This window comes from Typopeltis vanoorti, chromosome 12 (genome assembly GCF_054136105.1).
Source record: "Typopeltis vanoorti isolate ZY-2024b chromosome 12, IOZ_Tvanoo_1.0, whole genome shotgun sequence".
NCBI classification, from domain to species: domain Eukaryota; kingdom Metazoa; phylum Arthropoda; class Arachnida; order Uropygi; family Thelyphonidae; genus Typopeltis; species Typopeltis vanoorti.
The window spans coordinates 128,074,470-128,096,262 of NC_143560.1; positions in this window are offsets into that span (position 1 = coordinate 128,074,470).

Below are 21,793 nucleotides of genomic sequence, written 5' to 3' on the forward strand. Positions count from 1 at the left end.
TATATATAGGAGAAAAATGTCCGTACCAAGGATCGATTACTCTGGAATTATAAGGAAAAATCATTAAAAAAAGCACCTTTAATCGATGATAAAATGGAACCTTTAATTATCGTTCTGTTCTTGAGAATTATGAATAATCAATTTCCAATAAACTGAGGAATAAAATTTCCACCATCCCAATTTTCTAGTGTTTACGGGAAAAGAAGGTGTGATTAGAATGTTTAAAAAACTGCCAACGTTGCTACTTTCCTGATTTTTTTTCTTTCGTTTCGTGCATAATTTCATTGCAAATTCTGAGGGTATTTTGTTGTTGTAACTGAGAGCATTCAATAACATGAATATAAACATCGTTTCAAGCGACGTTTTGATTTTACAACACGCACAACATAAAAAAGCTCTAAATGAGGCCAAAAACCCAAATCTACAACGTCGAAGAAAAATTTCTTAACAGTATCCACAGAAAATGCATTTTGTATTTTTGATATAAAAAGTCTTATTCTAGGTACAGATTATTATCAGGTAAGGTTCTTTAAATAAGTATAGTGAAAGGGTGATTCAATTCAGTGAATCTAATAGGAGGAGTGGCAAGGTACATTCAGAGGGTTTTCATCTGGCAAAACACGAAAATAGCTGGAGAACACGCACGATTAGCAGACATAATACACCTGCTCAAAATCTTAATTGCTGCGGTCGCAACTTCAACCATCCAGTAAAAGATTTCTTATATTGTTGATGCCACCACACAAAGCAACTTAAATCGTGAGATAAAGTATACTGACCTAGTTAGAATCTCACGTTCATGTGCATAATAAATCTTTAGAAATTCCAATGAGCATTTATTATTTATTTATTTGTTAAACTTTTATTGCAGATAAAGTTTTCACTGACACGTGTTTCATACCCCGCTGAAATTCAGATAACATTTCAATATATGCACAATGAGGTGGTAGTAGTAGTTAGTAGCGATTGCAACGCTGATCATTGATTTAAAAATAAAGTTAACGTAAAATAACGTACAGAATCGCTCAAAAACAATGAAAAATCGATTTTCCATTGTTTTTCAGCGATATGCATTGTGAATATTTTACCTTGATATAGTAATAAATAAAAATAACACAAGTGAAGGGAATGTAAGCAGTTAGTGAATTTTTCATATTTGGTGCCCCTTACTGGATGCCTTACGGTCACTACTTTAGAGAGAATTCACTCTCTCTAAGTCTCTGCTAGAAGAGGTGGTAGGGTAGCAACTGCCTTTTCCATACAGAATTATTATGGCAAACACGAACCTCCAGTCCACAGAGAGAGATTCGAACTCCACAGCCTGGCCAACCAGCCGAGGAGGAAAAGTAAACGGAAGTTTATTCACTTGGCTATGCAACTAATTATACATTGGGTTTTATCCTTTATCCAAGTATAAGGAAAAAAGTTTGCGCCTGAAGTAAAGGTGGTATAAGTTCTCATCACTTGCCTTAGTATCTCCCATAATGCAAAGCACATCTCCTTGAGGACATGTATACTGTTATGCATTAAGGGAAGAGCCACTACCCAGACCGGTTTCGACGTTTATTGAGGTAAGGCAAGTGATGAGAACTTATACCACCTTTACTACAAGTTGCCCCAGTCTTGAAAGTACTTCAGGTGCAAACTTTGTTTGCTTACACTTGGATAAAGGATAAAACCAAATATATAATTGGTAGCATAGCCAAGTGAAAAAAACTGCCATAAACTTATCTCTAATCCAGAGAATTTTAATTATAGGGTGTAACACCCTTTGGCAACTCGTATAGGTAAATATGACTTCTCCATTACTTCCACCTTAGTATCAACACCTCTGGGTCTGGCTCCCACTGACGAAAACCCTAAGGATCGAAACCGGTTAGAAGCTTGGGGGATGGATGGCAATGCCGTAGCCAATGAAGTTCTAATTGAGGCTCGGCTGTTGCTGTTACCCCTCAGATGAAATATGAGCGGTTCTGTTCGGTGGTGGCTCTAACCTACCACTGGGTAGAGCCAAATGCTGAAAGTTCTTCCCAGTGACAGGGTGAGCATGTTACGGGGGGGGGACAACGCTGAATTTTAATCCTTCGGGAGATCCCACGAGTTTTTGGAGAGGTAACTCCGCACTTAATACAGGGAAATCGGTCTGGATAGTGGTCCTTCCCTTAATGCATAACAGTATCCATGTCCGCAAGCAGATGTGCTTTGCATTATGGGAGATACTAAGGCACTTACTAAGATGACAACTTATACCACCTTTACTACGAGTTGCCAGAGTCCTAAAAGTACTTCAGGCGCAAACTTTGTTTGCTTACACTTGGATAAAGGATAAAACCCAATATGTAATTAGAGGAAAAGTAAAGTTATTCATTATTTGTTCCAAAGTTCACGTGAAACTGAAGTCAGAGTATTTCCTGCTATTATTCTCTGTAAACCTTGAACTGACTGTCGAAATAGATTGTCAGCCTTATAAACATGTTAATTCATTGATTAGAACGATTCCATTCTAAACGACAGTAAGAAATGAAATTTAATGTATATTTTTGCTGATGAGGTAATTTTTACCTTTCCGGATGTTTACTCGATTATAGCAAACATTCGAAATAACATGGAAAACAGAGAGAGAGACTAAATGATGAAAGTATTCTGCAAGAAGTACTTTATGCAGGAGAAACGTTAGCAACTTGAAAGAAATTGCATTTCGTGAATCTGGAATGCTCTTTGTAAAATCTGAATTAGCGATTCTTTGTAAATTTCTGAGTATCCTTTATTTAAAGCATCGACTGTTTATCTGTTTTATTCAATTTCTTGAACATTCTGTGCATGTGAACCGATATTGCCAAATTCTATGCAGTACTGATTTTAACAAAATAACGAAATTTCACGTTTGTAAAATCCGTAAAATTCCTGTAAAAATAATATCAAACTGCCATTAACATTTGTATAATTATATGCTTACTTGAATGATTTATTTTCAGGACTCGGACATTAAAATTATGTGATGATGGGCGTCTGAACTTGGACTCAAAAGTAAAGCTGTATAACTTGCCTATTTAAGTTAATGATGCTTATTAAGTCTTAAAATAATAATCTTTTATTTTATTCGCTGATATGTCGAAAATAACTGCGATACGTCAACTCATTCAACGGCAATTCATTTATCAATTTCGTCATGAGTAGCAATTCACTGCTGGCAGAAAAATTCATAACAGAAGAGCACTATTAGTTGTGAAATTAAAATGTGTCGGAAAAAATCATGGCTATCGTAAAATTTTCCATAAAAAGTTCTTTAGAGTTGGTAGTCCTGATGAGAACCATATCATCTATAATTTTACTTATTTTTTTTTTCAATGAATACGTCACATCTTCATCGCGCGAATTTCATTGTTACTATGATTGTTGTAAGGCTTTTAAGAACGTTTTCCTAATCATGCTTTTTTTTAATGATCATGATTCCTTACATAAAAGATTGGGCGAATAATATTATGTTCACATCGCGGATGGGCAGCAGCAACTAAGAAGAAACTTGAAACAAAAACGAATTTTGTGAACTAAACAGGGGATGATGCTTTTCCAGATGGCAGCAGTAGAAAGAATGAATGAGCTTGCAGAGTTGAGCTCCGAATGAGTCTTGAGCTACTGTTGCACGCTATTCAACGGATTTATTAGAGAGAGGGAGAATTACTGATGCTGGTTCAGATGAATTGGCCATGGAAGTATCTTGCAGAAGATGCGAGTGAGAGATCAGCCTAACTGCTCTTTTCTGTATGGAATCAAATATTTTTAGAGATTTCTTAGCGTCACTACTCCAAATGCGAGAACAGCATTCAAGGATTTGGCTAGATTTGTGCCTTTATAATGCTAATAGCTATTCAGAGGTAAAATAATACTTTGAACGCAAGAAAAATTCTAATTTTTTAACTGTTAGGGAGTCATGATTGTAATATATTTATGCCAAGAGAGACAATTGATATAAGAGGCTCTGCTCTGTAGCTCAGTCGGTATAGACGACGCTGCTTGGTTGGAAAGAGCAGGGTTCGAATCCCGTCTACAATATATTGTGACTTTTAAATTCAAAGACATCAGACAGTGGACTGGTATGAACTCTGAGAAACTGCTCAGAGTAGCTGAGAATTGCTCAAAACTTGCCAAGGTGGTCGCCGACCTCCGATAGGAGATGGCACTCAAAGAAGAAGAAATTCAAAGTGAGTTAGCAGGACTTATAAGCAGATGGCAGAGTTCCTCCCCCACACCTCGGAAACTCGTGCAAACCGACTATAAGAACAGATACAATTTACAGTCATAGTAGCCAAAGCAGATAGAATTAACAGTTCTGTCATAAGCAGCATGATAAACCGTTGAGCCTAACATAAAAGAGAAGATGGGATAAAATAGGAGATTTTATGTTACGGTAAGAAGAGAAACCTCATCTCCTTTATCCACTTCTTTTCCAGATGGCAGCAGTAGGAAGAATGAATAATATTTTATAGGAAATAAGGATTTCGTTTTGCTGTCATTAAAACTGCGAAAGTTGAGCAAACCAATTTGACAAAAGTTTAGAGATTCAGCATAGCAGAGAACATATCCGATGTTTGGAATTAGTCAACGGACACCCCATAGGCAGGTGTATCGTGCCATGTAACGAGTCACGTGTTTGCAGCCGGTATAAATTGGAAGAATATGATGCTACCAAATCAGTGCAAATGTGTCCGGGTGAAAATGGCTGCGAGAGGGGAACTGACGGAGTTTGAAATATGCGTTGTCATAGGATGCCACGCTGTAGGCCTATCTGTTCAGAAAACTGTTGACAAATTGGGTCATCCCGGGTCAACAATCAGCGATACCAAACTGAAATAGAAGCGCAGGGAGGCAACTGCAAGTGCTACCCGCACTAGACGACCCATCACACTCACTCAAAGTGACCGTAAAAACTGTCATTCGTCTGCCGAAACGTTGAATGCGTAGTTCGGGGCATCGACTGGAACACGAATCTGCACAAAACGTTTAGAACCGAGATTCACAACATGGCTTTCATGGTAAGACTGCAATATTCAAGCTCCACATTACCCGAACAAACATGCGGTATCGTCTTAAATGGTAAAAGAGCGTGTACAGCGGGACGTGGAAGCTTGAACTCATTGGGAGATGGGTTCGAGGTTATATTGGGAGTGGTCGTATAATTTAGCGCTTGTGTGAAATTAGTGATTTTTATCTGTTTTTTTTTTTTTTGGTATTTTTTCATCGGAAAATTAGAGTATTATAGTGTATTAGTGTACATTTTCGTGTTTTTAGAGTATCAGTATATTTATAACATTTTTATTGTGATATTGTCGGCATGGCACCAATGCTACGAACAATGGCGGCAAAGACCACGTTGCCCTGCGATTTGAATTCACGGGAGATTATTCAGCGCAGTGTATGCGAAATGTATGCATAAAGAAAACTAAAGAATATGTGGAAGGAAATTTAAACAGGAGAGAAAATGTGTATTAAGTGTTTTTAAAAGTGAGTGTCTGTTAGGTGACGAGAATGCAACAAATAAGATGGGAAATTATGTTAATAACGTCGAATGTGCAGCCGTGGAAATAGAGGAGAACGAAATGGGCTTAAACGGTCTTAAATGTTACCATTCATAGGACAAAGCACAAAATTGAAAAACTGCAGAAGTGGCAAGAGTTAAGCAGGGCTGAAAAAAGAAGAAGCAGGTGATCCGACAGAATAATAAAGACCGACTGAACAAACAAGAAAAACAAGTTAAGGAGAAAAATATGTATGGAGACTCAATAATCAGGGGAGTACTTAACGAAAGTATGACAAAATCGTGTTTCTCGAGTGCAAAAATTCACGATATTAGCTACGCCATCCGGATACATAAAAGGTAAGTCGAAGGAAATGATTGTCTTGGTTGGTACCAATGATTTGAGAGGCGAGAAGTATATTCTATGAAGAGGATGTAAAGGAGCTGTTAGAAGAGGCAAAACTGAAGAGTGAGAAGGAGAAGATTGCAAGTCTCCTACCATACTATGATAGACGCGAACTGAGGAGAAGGGCATTGATAGCCAATGAGTCTATACGTAGATTGTGCAAAAGGAATGATGTAGATTTGTGGATCTGTGGTCTCTGTTTGACGGAAAGAAGGATTTGTACAATGTGGATGGACCGCATCTGAATGGCTTTGGTATGAGATGTCTGGAGAGTGCTTTGTTCACCGAGCATGTGGAAGGGCAAATTCAGGGAAACTTACGCAGTTAGGGTGGAAGAAAGCGAGTTTGTGTGAATGCACCCATGAAGCGAGTGAGTGTGAGAATAACTAAGTGAGGAATTTAGTCTAAGCAAAAATAGTGCATTTTGGGGTAGTCAATTCAGAAAGAAAAGGTGAGTGGAGGAATAAAGGGATGCTGTCGTTTCTATATACTAATGCCAGAAGTATGAGGAACAAGAGAGAGGAGTTTCTGGTATTGATCATTGTAACCTCGCCAAAGGTTATAGGCACATTAGTGAGACTTGGCTAACAGCAGATGATGTAGTGACAGGGATTGAATGTGAAGGGTTTGGTATTTTCAAGGAAGATAGAGAATATAGGATGGGGGGGGGGAGTACTGCTGATGGTAGTAGATGAGTTGCAACTAAAATATCTAAAAGTTGTCATTTTACAATAAAATGTTTGTGCCATTTTACTTCTAGTTTGGTTTGAAATATAATTGTGTTCTATCACAAAAAAAAAAAAAAAAACGTTTCCCTGAACCAGAAATGGATCGGGATAAATAAAAAAAAATGAATAAAGGATTCCCGATCCATTTTATTTCCGATCCAATAAAGCATTCCCCATGATTGGACGGAGTACCAAAAAATATCGACGGCAAGCGTTCAACGAAAGAGAAACAACATCGCCAACCTGCTTCAGACATGTCACCAAAACGTTTCACGAACTTTTGCCTCCATATACAGATGGAACCTGGACTCACCGGCGTAGCAATTAAGTACTTACTGCTATTCACCTGAATTTATAACTACGAAGTTGGGTTATCAAAACTTCGTTGTCTGAAAGCAAACAATAGCTAAACGTAGAGCTGGATATTAGACCAAAACTCTTCAGCTTAGAACCTGATATTGTGTTTACTGGTCTGAAAGAAAGCAGTGCCAATCTTCGCGTTGATATACGAGTATTTAATATATTTTGTACCTTTTTTTTTCACAGAAACTTAATTCTTTGAATGCACAAATACTTGTCACTTTTTTGATATAATTCACAATATATCCCATTCCTATCCTAATTTTCCTTCGACTTAATTTTCCATTAAAAATATTAAGGTTATGCGTGTTATGCTGACTGCTCTACAATTTGTGCTGTGTGTGTGTGTGTGTGCGTGCGTGTCTTCTGGTAGTAAAACATGCTATCAATAAATAAACGGTTGGGTGGGTATGGGCTAGTGGGTCGCTGAGATCTTTTGTCCAAGTGAGCCACGGAGAGAAAGGTTTGAGAAACATTGCCATTCAGATCAAAATTCTTAAAAAGAAAAGAAAAAAAAAACGCGAAGCAGTTCGCATAAGCAGAAAATTCCATAACTGAGAATGACTGTGGCATTCCACAAGAAACAATTCTGTCGCCATGCCTTTTCAACATCTTTGTGAACAATCTAACCTTAGCTTACAGTTCACATGTATCAGTACGTAGATGACACACTACTCATATTCATATCCAGACCCATCAACAGCCATATCTAGACCCATCAATAACCATATCCAGACCCATCAACAGCCTTACAACACTTCCGGGTGGACCCTAACATAATCCTGGATTGGCTTATGCGTAATTCTATCATATTAAACTGCAATAAATCTCAACTCATCATCTTTAGGAACCTCATACTGTCAAATCGTTTACGCGAACGAAAACATCCCCTTGCTCAACAATCCAAGAAGTTACAAACTCAAATACTTAAGACTCCCACTTTGATTACAACATGCGATGGAAAATCCTCGCGTGAGCATGCACACACACTATATATACAAAATACTGCGCATATTACGCTTTAAAATGCCATAGGTCAGTCTATACTGAGACATGATATATCTCACTACAATTCCACTCCACAATATTTAATGAAGAAATTACGTTCATTTACAAAATAGGCGGGCAACAACGACAACAGCTCTGGCGTGCAAAACAGCTCTTTTCCTATCAATTTTTTTCATCAATATATACCAACAACAGAACTTTTCTAAAAAAAAAAAAAAATGCCGACAACCATTCCATATCAATTTAGACCTCAGCATACAGCATACATAGCATGTAATTACAATAATGCATATGGTAAAGCAACTCAGCAATTCTGCCCGAGATCTATTAAACAAACTTTTATACAACATAAACGATCCTACTTCATAGCCGTAGATTTCAGATCGCTGTACTAAACATCTAGCAGTAATAACGTCTCATACTATTAAACTAGCCACATATTAAAAAAAGCAATAAAATTATCTATTATTATTACACACATACTTAAAGGCATTACACACATACATAAAGTCAGAATTTGATATGTTTCTTAAAGACCAGGAGAAATTTTACATGCACTAGGCGAAAAAGAAAAATGTGGACTATATAATATGATCAATCAAATGTACACAACTGGAGAAAGTTCGACAGATTTTGAAAAAAGCATTATGTTAGCAATTCTAAAAATAAAAAATAAAAAAGCCTGAGCATAAGCATGCGAAGATCACTGAATGTTAAGCCGATTATCTTACAGTTACCGTATTGAAAGGAAAATAGAAGAACATTTACCTGATGACTAATTTAGCTTCAGAAGAAATAGAGGAACAAGAGAAGCTATACTAACTCTCCGAGTAATCAGAGAAAAAAACGCTTAGAATAAACATACTGATACTTATAGCATTCATTGATAAAGGAAAAAACCTTTTGACAACATTCACTGGAAGATTACAATGACAGAAGACTGATTTATCAACTATACTGCTCAAAACAAGAACACTCAACTGCGTACAAAATCATGTTAAGACTTTTCGAAACATTTCTTAGCCGTTTTAGCATGTGGGGGGGGTACAAAACGTGGCGTGTTGCGCTCACCCCCACAGTGCATAATTATCACTTCAATTGTAAACTTGTGTCACCTACCACCAACCACCCATTATTTTGTTAAAAATGGCAGAGCAACATGATATCCCGGAATCCATGGCATGGAGAACTATTGGTCAATTAGAAGCTGGACAAACGCAGCAAGTTCTCGCTCAAGCGTGTCGTGTATCTCAAAGCGTAATTTCACGACTTTGGAATCGCTTTCTGGAGACGGGAAATGTCTGCCGAAGACAAGGGCAAGGTCGCCCATTATCAACAACTCCAAGAGACGATCAGTATTTGTCATTACTTGCCAGAAGAACATGCCTGGCATGCTTTAGGTAGGTGCGTTCTGCTTGACTAGTGCCACCACGATCGCTTCAGGAACTCGAAACTGTTCTCCCAGAAGAGTGGGGAAATATCCCACAAGAACTATTTGATCTTCTTACGGCCTATTAAAAATTAACAAAAGCGTCTTTGGCTATTCTTGTTAAAATTATTTCACCCTAAAATGTATAATTTGTTAAATTTGTAATAAATATCGATGGTTTAAACAATATCTCATCAATTACACCCCGACCATAAGTAAGAAATATTTATTCATACATAAAGTACCCAATGGTTATAATTATTTGCAGAAATTTATAATTATCCGACAGAAACTAAAATATCCCCTAATTGTTTTGAGCAGTGTATATAAAAATCAAACTGCAGTCATAGGAAAACAAGGACAAGAAGCTAAAATAACAAAGGGTTAGACAAGGGTGTGGTCTCTAACCATTACTTTATAATATTTACATCGAAGAAGCTGCGAAGTAAATCAAAGAAAAATTCAATAGTGGAATAAAGATCGATGGGAGGCTTTATAATATAGTACGATTTACAGGCGACATAGCCTTAATAGCAGGAAATGAAAAAGGAAAGGAACTACACGAATCACTTGCAAAGATGAATAAACTCCTAGATGAAAGATGCAAAATGAAGATTAATGAAAAAAACAAACAAACAAAAGTAATGAAGTGTACCACGGATGGAGAGTAAATCATAAATCTCACAATACATATGTGACAGTATAAATGCAAGTAATAGAGGAAGCTTAATAAAATAAAATGGGAGAAATTGAAGACATTTGAGAATAAGAATTCCACAAACCAAAAATGCATTTCACACACACACACACACACACACACATTTATTACAGAAATTATTACTAGTCTAATTATATACTCTAAATGGCACTTAAAATCTTCATATAATTTGAACAAATAACACAAAAAAAACGATGAAAGCCAACACAAACAAATAGAATTTGTTTGTGTTGGCTACATCGAAAAAAACTTGTCGTGGAAGCACTGAATGTTCTAGTTTTTTGTTTACACTCTGTACTTCTCATGCAAGCGCATTAGTGATTGTACTGAGTGATAATTCGCTTTAAAAATTAGAAAATTGAAAGAGGACAAACCGATGATGCGCGTTTAGCTGGAGCGTCAGTGACAAAAACTGCCACATAATTAGGTGTATCGAGATCGACAGTTTCTAAGATTATATCGGCATACACAGATCATGGCAAGACACCATTATCGAAGAGAAACGAAAATTAAAAATGGCGCTAATCGTCGATCATTGAGAAGGATTGTTTCGAAAAATCACAGAACTGAATATTCATCATGCAGAACCTGTTTCCACAAATACTGTCCGACGTAAGAATCATAAATCCAATTTTCACGTAGAGCTGCAACTGTTAAACTTTTGATTACTGAAAGGAATGCTCAGATGCGTCAACGATGGTGTCACGACCTTCAAACCTTAGAAATTCAAACCTTCGACATTAGAAAACGAAACGTGATTTGGTCAGATGAGTCGACCTTCACGCTGTTTCCTACATCAGGACGAGTTTACGTTCAGAAAATACCCAAGGAAAACTACAATCTGGAATGCGTGGCTCCAAAAGTAAAGTACGGGGGTGGTTCTCTGATGGTCCGGGCAGCAATATAGTGGTATTCTGTTGGTCCCATTATTACTATTCATGACAGAATTACTGCAAATGATTATTTGGACATTTTGGGTAATCAAGTGCATTCTATGATCCAAACGTTATCACCAAACTACAATGCAGTAGTAGAAGACGACAATGCCCCATCCACTTGGACGGTAGTACAGTCTTAGTTTGAAGAGCATGAAGGTGAACTTCAACTTGAACTTCCTCGGCCAACAGAATCAGAAGATTTGAACATTATTGAAACACTGTTCAGATTTGAAAAGTAGAATGAGAAACAGTTTCCCACCTCCAACGTGTTTAAAACAACTTGAAGAGGCTACATTATACGACAACAAGAATAATGGTAAAAAATTACACCAGAAACAACTCAAAATTTACTTGAGTCCATTCCAAGAATTCAAGCTTTACAGAAGGCAAAAGTTGGTCTAACACCATATTAATAAAGAAATATGTACGTATAACAAATGTTTCCATTATTTTGTCTTTTTGCATGTATATATAATATTATACACGGGTATCCAAAAGCTAAGGAGAAACTAAATTTTTAGATATATATATATATATATATATATAAAAACATTTTCCTGACTATAGTCAGATGTGGAAATAAATTTACTGACAGAATGCTAATAAATTATATTTCAAAAAAATGTGTTATAAATTTAGTACAAATTAAACTGCACGCTTTAGTAAAAGTTAAAAATTTCCTAAGGACGTAGTTAACGTATTAATGTATAGTGCTTACAGAAAATTATGCGGAGAGACATTTCAATATGGAATACGTCCATCGCGAACTGCGATATAGCGCTCACGATGTCATACCATGATCAGCACCAAGTGATTCGGGAGTTGAGGAAAATTGGCCCACTTCTCCTTCAGAACAAGCAGCAAGGCCTTGTTTGTTTCTTGGAGAGAAATTTCGAGCAGCAATGCGTGTGTCTATTGCGTCCCAAGCATAGTCTTATGTGATTAAGATCTGGAGAGCGGTGCTGCTGGTCACTCGATTCGATTAATATCCTCGGTCTCCAGAAGTATCTCCACTGCTCGTGTGGCATTGCCATCCATAAAAATGATTTCTTCGCCTACAGCACCACTGATCAATCAAACATGACGTTGAAGAACTTCGTTGCAATATCGTTCACCAGTCATAGTACCTTTTTCCAGAACTTGTAGCTCGGTGCATCCATTAAATATAATGCCTCCTGACATCATGACTCCAGGACAGCCGTATCTATCCCTTTCAAGAACATTCTTGCAATTGTAAGCGGTACCACTTTCCCGCTAGATCAAGTGTCGTCTAGAATCGTAGGAAAGACTAAATCGACTCTCATCTGTAAAGAATATATTAGATCATTGATGTCTTGTCCAATATTTATGGATATAACAAATGTGCTCCAAGAGGAGCTGTGGATAAAGGGACGCAGACTACAGGTCTTCGGGAGCATAGGCCTACCTGCTGTAGATGTCTTGACACAATTTGTCGAGATATCCACGTACCTGTTCTTGAATGGAGTCGAGTTGCAAGTTGACCTGCCATGGTTTATCTATTCCGTTTTGATGTCATGACCAAAAATGTGTCTTCATGCTCCGGGGAGACCCCCCCCCCCCCTTAGTAAACGTCTGGAACACATTCTATTGGTTTGGAGCACTGTCCAGAGCCTGGACAATGCTAGATGAGATTCCAAACTCTTGCCTCTTCTCCTTCTAGATTCTGGCATCTTGCCCTGAATGAAGAGTTTTTTAATTTATCCCTTTGCTCGGGATGATTCTTTTCTCTGTTTAAGTTCACATTTCAAGGACACTGATCTTCTTTTTAATCGCCTTGTTGTCGAAGACGTTGAGCAATAATAAACCACACAGAAGACAAAGGATCTGACCAGTCTTCTCTTTGTGTTGATATATATTTTTCTATTTTTCCAGATCTTGGTGAGCTGTCATTGCAGATCTTCCCATTGTAATCTGTCTTCTTAATTCCCCCATGTCGCTCCCGTTGGCCGAGAGCAATGAATCCAGATAGATAAATAAACGGATCAACTTTTATCTGTTTGTAAGTAATCCTGAAGTATTTCCATTATTCCTACCTAGGATCATCAGCTTTGTTTTACCGACATTGATCTTGAGTCCATATGCCATTATACTGTTTCGTGTCCTTTTCATTTCCTGTTATTAGTGCTATATCATCAGGTCATACATACTATTCTATTATTCTCTTTCCATTCTGTTCCACAGTTACAGGTTCTGCTCTGCTTTTCCTAAGTTAAAAAGGCAGAACATATATACGATTTATACAAGTTTTTTTTTTATATTAATTATCGCTGAAATGTTTCTGCTTCTTGCAGACTACATAATGTGGATAATAACAGGGAAATGACACGTATAGCAAGTCATTCTTATAACCGGTCAACGGCTTAAAATGCAGAATATTTCTGTCCTCCTATCTTCTGTTCGGCCATTCCAAATTCTTCTTCTCCTTCTTCTTCTTCCTATAGTTTTGGTAGATGCTTACGCTGAGGGCCTGCAAGAACCCTTGTATTTCCTAACCGTTATTCCAGGATAGGATGGCTAGCGCTATGCCTATAGTATATTTACATGTAAATTGCGTGTGTTCTTCTGGACGGTTTTCCTGGAAAAACCTGAGTTTCCCAGGTCTTTCTAATTGAAAGGCATCGGCAAAACCACCTGAACTGTCTGAAATCTCACACTCATTGAAAGTTTTCAATGAGTGTGAGATTGATTTAGCCATGTGTGGCTTAATTATATTTTAATAATATAATTAAACAATAAAAATAATTAAACAATAAAAATAATTATATAATAAAAATAATATTTTCATATTTTAGGTTTAATAAGCATCGCCACTTAACCTACAGTCTGTGGATCCGAATCCTACTGTGCCATGGATAAATCCAGATAGATAAATCTGTATTCATCCATGGTAAATAAAGATGAAGATGGATGTTTGTGAATGCCTTTAAGTGGGAAATGTTTTCTTTCATCGTATGGATCTGGATAAATCCAGATAGATAAATCCAGATAGATAAATCTGTATTCATCCATGGTAAATAAAGATGAATAAAGATGGATGTTTGTGAATGCCTTTAAGTGGGAAATGTTTTCTTTCATCGTATGGATCAGACCACTGCCCAGCTACTGAAATGGCTTGAAAAATTACCGCATCTATTCTCAAAAAGGAGAGCAGAGTATAGAGTGGGTGTGAGAAGTATGTAATAGTTAACTGTCAAGGGTAGTTATGTTTTGTAGGTTAATTCACTGGTGGAATCAATATTAAGAAAAAAAAGTGGTGGAAGCAGCTGAATGTACGATTTTGTTGATGATTGAATGGCTGCTTTATTTTTATAATTTTAATTAGGCCACGCCCATCCGATTATTTTCTATTTTTTTTCATGAAGATCTTATAAGCAAAACATGATTTACATTCAGCTTCTTTTTTTGCATTGCTGATCTAATCAACTCGAAATAGGCTCTTCTAAATCTAAGTGCTTTCTCAGATAATGTAGCATAGCCTCCACTCTCGAGTGGGAGCGATATTGGATCCAATTGTAAATAGAAATTTATCTAAAGGAGAAAAAAGTTTCAAAATAAAACCTGGAAGGAATACAGAAGTAATATTAAAATAATATAAAAACAATTACACGATCCCTAATGCTATATCACTAGCATATGAAACAGAGATTCTATTAAGATAACAATTCTCACTCCCCCCATCCACACTAAAGTCATAAGACGCTCATGAACTAGGTTTGATTGACTGCATTAAGGATGAAGCAAACTATTGCTATGGGGGGACAATATTTTATATCTGTTAATTTCATGTGTTCGCAGCCGCAATAGGCTTATTTTGCGAGAAGAAAACCTTGATGCCCTTGTGTGAGACAGGCTAACTCAGCTGGAAAGCCCTTATTAACATGAAGAAGAGCTAAAAATAGGAATATGTCAGGGCTATATGATTGTGTTACGAAAGGTCTGCCATGATGATGTCATTTATTGAGTTAACGAAAAACAGTGATGATGATGCTCGTTCCTGGAGATATGAAACTCAGTCAAGATGATGCTCATTTAGTGAGTTAACGAAAACAATAACGATGATGATGATGATGATGACGATGCTCATTTATTAAGTTAACGAAACTTCAGCCATGATGATGTTCATTTATGTTTCATTAACATTTGAACTGTGGAATGATTGAAAGCCATTAATTTAGTGATTCTATAAAAGCAAAAAAAAAAAAAAGCAGCACTGTGATTTTCATAAAACACTTAGTATTGTTTGGAGGGTTAATTCCAAAACTAATAGACAAAAGTACACAAAATTTAATTGTACATTGTCAACTCCAATAAAATATCTAAATAAATAATATATTCACCTAGCATGGAAGAAAAGACAAGCAGTCTTTCAACTGTTAGCGCATCACAGTGATAAGGAGAACGCAACAGATACGAGATGTTCAGACATTGGCTGCATTGGGTCTTCCGATAAAGTTCACATTTCTGTCTCAGTGGGACAACTCTTTAGAAAATACGCTATTGGTCTTTTCGTTAATGATGTCACAGAATTCGAATATGTTGGCTGATTTCTAAAAAACTCACAAAATTTGACTTTAATTTCGGTGATGCAACAGTAACCATGCCGAGTAACGATTTGTGGATTATTTTAGAACTGTTTATATGGAATACCTGACAAATATTCAAAAGGTATGATTGTATTTGTTTCTGTTGGAAAATATGATACATTCATTAGCTGTAAGGAGGGTTACTGACCGAGCTTTGCCTCGTTTCTAATATATTATTTTATAAAGTTGACAAGAACAATGCGATTATCTCTATCGATTCATTAATGATAAGGGAGAGTCTTTAAAACGATTCGATAAGAAACGAATTTCGTTCTTCAGCGTTTTGAATGTCTTCAATCTTGCTGCAAAAGAACCGTAGCTTGATTATATGATGGCGCATTAATTAGAGTGATAAATTATATATTAGTTAATAAACTGAATTTTATATCTGAAATTTTAGCACATCCAGATTATCCGCACAGCGAAAACTAAGATCAGTTTTAATTGTCCCTCTTAACGGGAGTGTTTCTAAATTAATTAATTTATTTTATTTTATTTTATTTATTTCACTTTGACAAAGCTCTCAGTTATCGTGATTGATTTCTTAAACAGAATATGTTGATGTTTGTAGTAATTACTTGGGTAAAACGTCTATATCAAAGAATTACGGAAAGGTCTCATAGAAATTTATGAAAAGCCAGAAAAGTTAAAAAAATTAAAGGGGGAAAAAAGATTAAATGAAGAGGAAAAAATGAAGTGAATTATATCTTACTTGGGAATTATGAAGAGAAAAAAAACTATTTTTCTGTTTTAATTTTTTTAAGTTTAAAAATACTTTGAACGGTCCAATTATATAAAAACGAAAAGAAAGGGGGGAAAAATATATATATGTTAACGACTTAGAGGTTTAACAACTTATAATTGTTTTACACGTGCTGCTTGAAATAGTTCCTCTCTCTCTCTCTCTCTCTCTCTCTCTCTCTCTCTCTAAAGGAACTGTGCAATCACAAAAGCTTATCTTGATCAAATACTCAGGGAACTGTTAAACCTGAATGTGTTGGCGTGTATATACATAAACATATTGAAGCGTTCAAACGACTGTTACCAGTATAATGTAAACATAACTTCTACGTACTTATTAAAACTAATACATATTTTAGAGGTAAATTTATAAACAGTAAAATATTCACATATTGACAACAAATACGGTATTATTCTAGAGTCCAACAATTCAAATTATTTGGGAGCATGTGCTTTCTGTTCAGCCAGCTGCAGCGCCTTTGTTTGCATATCTGGCTGATCATAGCTAGCAAACATTCAGATAGATTAATACTGAGGTTTTATATGCAATCGTACACGATCTAGCATATCCATGGACTCCCAGATTTTTCTCTTGGTCATGTCATAAAAGTGGTGTACGATAGTGTATGATTTCTGAATCGTTCCATAGAATTTGGAACTATCAACTGATCCAAATGATGCTTCTGTTGAAGCATCATTTGGATTAGTTGACAGTAAGACAAGACCTGCGGCAAACGTAATTCTCTGGTATTATTCTGTCTCTAGCATGCTACTCAATAAACTGTTCGATAGATTTCTTCGTCTGACTATAGCATGAGATTCTGCTGTTATACCAGAGGAGATAAATTTAAAAATGGATATTTAAGATGACTGTATCCAGGTTTAACCAGTCGGAGTAGTGATTGAATTTTGATGAAAAATAAACAGTATGTTTTATTTTGTATTTTTTTAAGGATTTTGGGTAGTTTTACTGAAATATAACCGATATAAGGAAGATAAATAAAACCTTTAACTTCATCATAACCGACAACGCGTTGAACTCTCTTGCTTATAAGGAAGCTCGTTAGCAGTCAGTGAGTCTAGAGATGGTGCATTTATTATAGTAGCAAGGTATTTATCCCAAATTGAAGTTCTTTGGTTAACTTTCCTGGTCATTAAGAAAATAACTCTCTTTCTCGCTCTCTCTCAGTTGAGAGAATTGAGAGAATGCCCATTTTTTTAAGTTTAATGGTGTGTACAGGCATGGAGTTATCTATTACTATAGTTTTTTTTTTCAGACCCTTTAATCAGTTTCAAATCCAAAAAAGGAAACGAACCATTAGCCACTAGTACACAAGTAAACTGATCCTGGGATGTTAGTTGTTGAGATGGTCTAGAATATCAAAAAGGGACTGTTGTACGTGGTTCCAAATTAAGAAAACGTATCGACATGTACTGTATCTCAACATATCTTACGTTTGAGAGGGCATTCTTCTAAAGCTTTCTTCTCAAAACTTAATTGAAGGTGAGTCAGCTGACTTACCTCATACGGAGAAAGCAGGTTATTTCCTTCAAGAAATCGATCCCACATACTGGCAAATCGGCAAAGAGAACACACGCAATTTACAGAAAAAGGTACTGTTAGTGGGCGGCTGTTGACTTCCTACATATATGGTGAGAGTATCGTTGCGTGCAGATAAAGGATTTAGAAGTTTTCACGGTGGCTGTATGGCGTAGAGCGCATTCCGCAATGAGTCTTTGGACTTTTTGTTTTCACTGCTGCAACCAACTATCTTTTATTTCGTCATCATACGTGCATTCCATCTCGAATTTTCCGATTATAATTATAGTTAGCGTGCCTTGTGAACCGAATAGATAGCGTACCAGCTCTCCAAATCACCAGGTTATGTAGATTGAATTCCATCGTGGACAGCCATGGATATTTCCAAAAGTCTTTAGGTGGTAGATAAATTTCATCCCCGGTATGAGACCACCATCCCGCATTAAAAAGTATGTTTGATCCGTAGAGCAAGGAAACTGGATAACTCTCAGCCCGCCTATAGCTTACAACCTTTATTCGAAGAATTCATATAAATAAAAACGGACGTGTTCGCCCTGTGATCTATCGGTACTTGTAATGCTGTTTCATCATTACGTTCCCACGCGCATATTTACAATAATGCTTTACTATTTCCAGGTTAAAGAAATATTTCACACAAAAATCTAGTTGGTGTTATGCAAACGTATATTATTGTAACCCCACCTTATTTCGTGGGTATACCGGATTTTTTTAAATTTTTTATTTATTTGTTTATTATTATTTTTATTTTATTTTATTATTATTATTTTTTTTTTTTTTTTTGAGACAAGCCATATAAACCCAGCGAGCTGTACAGGCTTGTCCACAGCAGTCTTTTATAAATATCCATGCCTTACGTGGGATTCCAGATTCCAACAAGCAAAACTTTACTAACAGCGCAACCGAGCTAAGTGGCTCTTTTTTCTTTTCTTTATAAAACTGTCTTTTCCAGAAAGTAAGCAATCACGCAGCAAGGGAATCACTGATGTCAATATTAATAAATAAATGCCAGAAGTCATGCCGAATCCTTATTTTCTGCATATTTGCTTGGAAATACTAAGTCAAAGTATCATAAATTTTCAAAGGCAAATCATATTATGTAACTTATTACTAAAACGCGTATAGTACGCCGAAACGAATTCGTAATTAGATGTGATCTAACATAATATCATCAACAGCCTCCCTGCTTCTTATAAATGAAACTAACAAAATAACTAAAACGTGGACTCGAAAATACACGTTCACTTTTGTAATATGGAGTTCATCATTTGGGAAAATTTAGCAAGTTCGTGTTATAAATTCGGTTAACTCGTCTTTGGTTTGGGCAGCATTTTTTTATTTTTATTTTTATTTTTTGTGAACAGTGTCGGTGTTGAGCAGACCGCTGAAAACACACACACCTCTGTTTATAGTGCTACGAACATTGAACTCCGAGAGGCATCTGAACATTCTGGACAATGCAGCACTTCCCACTCTGTGGCGTTTCTACGGAACTCATCGTTATCTCTTTCAGCAAGACAATGCACCATGTAATAAGGCTGCTGCTGTAACTGCGTAGTTTGTGGATGGACATGAACGTCACACACTTGACTGGTTGCCACAGATTCTTGTCGAGTCCGCTCCACAGCAGTCCAGGACCTCGTTACACGCCAAAAGGAAAAAAAAGATCCAAAATTCCCATTGATTGCTATCGGAAGCTTGTGGAAAACATGTCCTGTATAATTGATGCAGTCGTCGCAGCGAAAGAAGTCCTACCATCTTATTAAGTTGGCCACCATGTTTGTTTCTCACACCATGGTGTTCATTAACTTCGTTCCAATGTAATAATAACTTAATAATAATGTAATTTAATAATTTAACCATTCGAGACAAGGAAGTGTTTTATTCCCATTACTGTTCGTTGTGGTGATGAAGAGTATCCTACTTAACGACCAAAAATGAAGCATTGGTATCTTCAGACGATGTGGGTGTCGCACATTCAGAGGAATGCCAGTAGAATAAGGTATGCATGTTTCACAAATGAAAAGCACGAGTTTCCGGGAGGAGAAGTCGTGCCCCTTCTCCATTTGAGACCGAATAACTCACCTCCGGCTGAAGAGCTCTTACTCTTATAGAGGTTCTTTACATAATAGAGTGGAAATGAACCAGGAATTCAAACCACAGAAATACCAGTTGCGTATAGATAGTAAGAATAGTCTGTTAACGCATGTTTTAATAAATCAGGGAGAAAATTCACATTAAATGTATTAGACTCGATGGTTCTGAGGACTTTCCTCGGTGCTGAAGAGGGTTGATCATTTCAAATATATAGGAAGCATGCTTTCTAGTGATTGTACTTCAGATCACGAGATAAGATATCGAGGACATTTTCATTGGGCTAGGATAATAATTTAGAAGTATTAATAATTAATACCCTCGACACCGCAAGGTAAAAGAGGGTAAAAGGAAGATGAGATGAGAGATAATAATTAATAATATTAATATTGATTAATATTGATAATAATCAAAGAATTAATTAATTCTTTAATAATGTAAGCTGTCTATTTGGGTTCTACAGTGAAGGTCCACTCAAATGTAAGTTTTTTGAATGACAGAATTTATTTGTTATGTATTTTGTCTTATGCAGAAAAATGAAGGCTACAATAATAGCAAAAAACAAAATGAAACAGAATAAGAAATATGAACATTAAAACTATATTCGGAATAAAAAGTACTGAAGAATTACTTGCAAACTTCAGCTTGAAGTGGTGTGGACACACGAGAATGATTTTAGAATTAATACCAAAAAGAATGTATGCTATGAAGTTTGAGAGGGAAATGACAACGAAAAAGGTAGAAAGCCCAGATAAGAAGACTAAGACTTAGAAACCGGAATAATGTTCATGAAGAAGAGATTTTTTGCTGAAGCAATCGTTACGATTGGAAGATGTTGCGAGGAATCGGTGAAACTGCATAGTGACATCTCTTACAACCTTTTGTGTTCAGCTGTTAATTTTCTATATATGAATTTCATTTTAATAAATCCTACAATTTTCTACGGAGGTTTTAATTTATTTTTTAACATAATTCTGCGTTGTTTTTTTTTTTTGTGGGCTGTCTGCTTCCACAGAATGTGACAAGTTTTCTGTTTATTCTCTCTGACTGATTAAAACTATCGTCACCAGTGTTTTGTATTTATTTGGAAAATACTTGGGTCATTATACCACCAGTAGCCTCTCCCCTCTACTGGATTCGCCGTTTGCTTCTCCGCCATGGTTCAGACCTATGTGAGTGCATATTATCTTATCGGATGTTTATTAGTTTTTCGAAAATCCCCTCGCCGAATGCTATTGGTGTCTTCTCGTTTCCCCTCCCTTTCTTTAAGCGACCTTTGCGAACCTTCACTGAATTCTCATTAAAAATGGTCATTGTACCCCAGAATAAACAACGGTCACTGAACTCCGAAAGAGAAAACAAAATCTAACGACGTCACGAAAATAACCGTAAAGGCAATAAGCATAATTAATCTGCAAATAAAAGAAATTATAAACCTTTTTCATATGAGATATCGCTTACAACAAAATTTTACTACACTTTGATATGAAACAGGAACCACTCACTTACTATAGAATTTCTGATAACCAGTTTACAAACCAGTAATTTCACTATTAATCTGGTAGAATCCCAACTAAAAGCCTTGTTACATGTATAAATACACAATACATTATTTGAGTTATAAAGATACAATATTTTACATGCAGTATTTAAACATATATATTACATTTTTTTGCATATTCATATTTGCCACC